General features: G+C 44.6%; 3 non-coding genes across 3 annotated transcripts; 2 read left to right on the forward strand and 1 right to left on the reverse strand.

The window, feature by feature from the left end:
* Positions 1-708: 708 nt before the first annotated feature.
* On the reverse strand, positions 709-781 carry TRNAR-UCG. The gene has a single exon. It is a non-coding gene; the product is annotated as a tRNA-Arg (tRNA).
* A 351-nt stretch (positions 782-1,132) lies between these two features.
* TRNAR-UCG lies at positions 1,133-1,205 on the forward strand. Its single transcript has one exon. It is a non-coding gene; the product is annotated as a tRNA-Arg (tRNA).
* Positions 1,206-1,678: 473 nt separating this feature from the next.
* Positions 1,679-1,751, forward strand: TRNAR-CCU. The gene has a single exon. It is a non-coding gene; the product is annotated as a tRNA-Arg (tRNA).
* Positions 1,752-3,444: the final 1,693 nt, after the last annotated feature.

Here is a 3,444-nt window from a genome sequence, read left to right on the forward strand (position 1 = left end):
TCCATGTGGGAATTTTACTGTCGGTTGCAAAACGAGAGAAAGATTGTATCCTACTAGGGATCTCGAACCTACGAGACTTTTGCTTAGGAGACTAGCGTCTTAACCACTAGGCCACTGGGACAGAAGGGAGGAATCACGTGGTCTTTGCTAAATCAAGAGGGTGAGCTGAAAGGGTTGGGTGAAGTTGATATTAACCTCTTCCAGGACAAGTCTTGCAGACCTTCGGCTTCCCTGTTGCTGTTTCCAAGTGTCACCTTGTATCCATGGAAACGTACCATTCGTGTTTTCGAATTCCAACCACACCCTTTTGAAGGGTTCTACCAAAGCCATCAGATGCATCCTCGGATTTTGACCTTAGCCATCAGATAGCACTACGGGCTTCCGAATTTTACCCCAGAGGCTTGCCATGGAGAGGTTAAGTGGTGCTACCCATTGCACTTCCCGGCAGAAGATTCGCACGGATTTCACTTGGCCACCATCATGGGCACTTGGGTGCGGGTGAAATGGGAAGCATTGGTACCTGCAGCCAAGGTTGGAACGGGTCCAGAATGGGTTCCCCCAGGGACTGCGCTTCGGGGAACATTTCCAATCCTTCTGGAGGGAAACCAGACGGCTCATTTGGACTGCGCTTCGGGGAACATTTCCAATCCTTCTGGAGGGAAACCAGACGGCTCATTTGCTATTTTAGCTCCACGCTAAAATAACACCCGACCACGAAGGGACTCGAACCCTCAATCTTCTGATCCGAAGTCAGACGCCTTATCCATTAGGCCACGCGGTCGCCTTAGTTCCCCATCCGCAGGGGCCTGATCCAGGTATGATGGAAGGACATGGGCTGCGCGGGATTTTTCTTCATCCTTTCTGTAATCTTTGAAGGGACGGTGACGGGGGGAGGGAGAGTCTTTCAGTTCGAATCTGCCCCTAGAGGGCAGCTGAGAATCAGGGACGCCGGGGGTTAGGGAGACGGAGAGAAAAGGATCTAAAGTGCAAGCCCATCTCGCACCCGTTGCCAATGGCACCCAACATCTACACAGGTCTTGGGAGAACCCAAAGGCTTTCCTGCAGAAAGAAACACACCCCGCCCCCACGACAATCCAAATAACTAATCTCTTTCAAGACATATTTCCGTAGGGACCGCGTGGCCTAATGGATAAGGCGTCTGACTTCGGATCAGAAGATTGAGGGTTCGAGTCCCTTCGTGGTCGAATTGTTTTAATTCCAGTGTTTTAATTCTGGAGGGCGGGTCTTCGGGGAAGGAAAAAAAAAAAGCCTACGCTTGCATCTAAAAGGATGCAACGTTTTAGAACAAACACGAAGATACCACGGGAGCGACCCGCGGACTGCAAGAGGCTGTAGCAAAGAGCTCGCGGGAGCTCAAGACGCGTCCCGGGCTCCCAGCGGGCCTCCTCGGGAGCCTTCCGCGTCGGCGCTTCTCTTGGTGCTTAAGACTTGGATTCGAGCTAGAGGAGCAGCAATGCTCACCCCGCTCCCCGACAAGTCATCCGGGCGGAAGGACATTTAAATCACCAGCTCTCTGGTTGGACTTGCGGAAGCTTAGAGAACCCAGGCTCCGGTTCTTGCGTCGTCGGGACCCATCCCCCTCTCGGATCCAGGTGGAAAGGAGGCGGCGCGCGGTGCTACGATGAAGAGGCATGTGATCAGCAGCTCGCTACAGGAAGCCCCAGTGGCCTAATGGATAAGGCACTGGCCTCCTAAGCCAGGGATTGTGGGTTCGAGTCCCATCTGGGGTGGAGCGTCCGCTCATTTTTCGTTCTTTGTGGGGTTTTTTTGGCTCTGAGTTCTGATTGTCATTACCACACACACACAAAAAAAGACTCCTCCCGTCTGGTCCATTTAACATTGTTTTTTAAATCCTGAACTTTTAAACACTCCCCTTGTCCCCCCCCAAAATTAGGCACCCAGAAAAGTCTCCATCGTGTGCGTTGTGCATATACATTAAAAATGTTCGTTGTTCTGAACTTTTAAACACCCACACACCTTATATTTGTTTAGATTAATTTTTAAATCTTGGACTTTTCAACCTCAATTCCCTGCCCCCACAACTGATTAGCCACTAATTCTTCATCGGGTGGAAACGTCTGTGTTTGCGTGTGTAAACACACATATATACACATATATACATATGTGCATTTAATTTCATTAATTTATTCTGAACTTTTAAGCACCCCCAAACCTAAGAATTCTGGTTATCCATAAAGAAAGAAACTCCATGGAGTGCATACATTTATTTTTATTTTTAATTTTAAACGATATACTGCCTCTCCCAAAAATTTTCACTTCACACACACAGCTGGACACAAAAAAAAGATTCTTTATCCAACAGGGAATCTATTTCATATAGAATAAATTCTGTGTATTACTTTCGAAACTTCCCAGTTACTAACCTTATCCCCTTCTCCACCCTAATTAAAAGCCAAAAAAAAATAACGAATAAGAGTAGTCAAGCACATATCTACAGTATCTGTGTCAAAAAATGTGTCGTTTTCTGCATCTAAATACCCATCACCCCTCTGGCAGGAGGTGGGTCATATTTTAAGCTTGAAAAAAATAATATAAGGGGCAGCTAGATGGCGCAGTAGATGGAGCACCGGCCCTGGATTCAGGAGTACCTGAGTTCAAATGCGACTTCAGACACTTGACACTTAAGAGCGGTGTGATTCTGGGCAAGTCACTTAACCCCAATTGCCTCACAAAAAAAAAGAAAAGAAAAAAATTATATTAAAAAATTCCTATGGAAATTCAGTAGTCCTCTGAAACAGGGTAATTAGAATTTTGTTTTCTTTTAACATTTCATGTAATTTATGATTAAAAGTTAGCTGGATTTTATATATACACATCTGAATAGGAATTTATTTCAAGAATTTCCCTCTATACAGAAGACCTAAGCTATCTGAACCCGGTTTCCTCCCCCTCCAGGGTGGGCGGATGCTCATAATATGCAGTTAATTGAAATTTGATTAGATACTAAATCCATTCAGCTCTTCTAACAATCTTTTTTCCTTGTCAGTGATGAGTGGGCAGGGCCTCCTCTGAGAATTCAAAGGGCATAGCTTGAATAGAGTGCATTCCATAAGATCTGGGAATTTTTGAAATGTAATCAAAATAGGAAACAGATTAAGTTGCCTGTGTAGCATTCAAATGATGAACCATATGACACTTAAAAAACTTTTTTAATCATAAAAATATTTTATTATTTTCCAGTTACATGTAGAGATTGTTTTCAACATTTGTTTTCATCATATTTTTGGTTCCAAATTTTTCTCCCTCCTTCTATTCCCTCCCTCCTCCCCAAGACAGAAAGTAATCTGATATAGGTTATATATGTACAATCATATTAAACATGTTTCTGCATTGTGAAAGAAGAAGCAGAACACAAGGGAATAACCTAAAAAAAAAACCAGTATGGTTCAATCTGCATTCAGA

The sequence above is a fragment of the Dromiciops gliroides genome, chromosome 4, assembly GCF_019393635.1.
Source record: "Dromiciops gliroides isolate mDroGli1 chromosome 4, mDroGli1.pri, whole genome shotgun sequence".
Taxonomy (NCBI): Eukaryota; Metazoa; Chordata; class Mammalia; order Microbiotheria; family Microbiotheriidae; genus Dromiciops; species Dromiciops gliroides.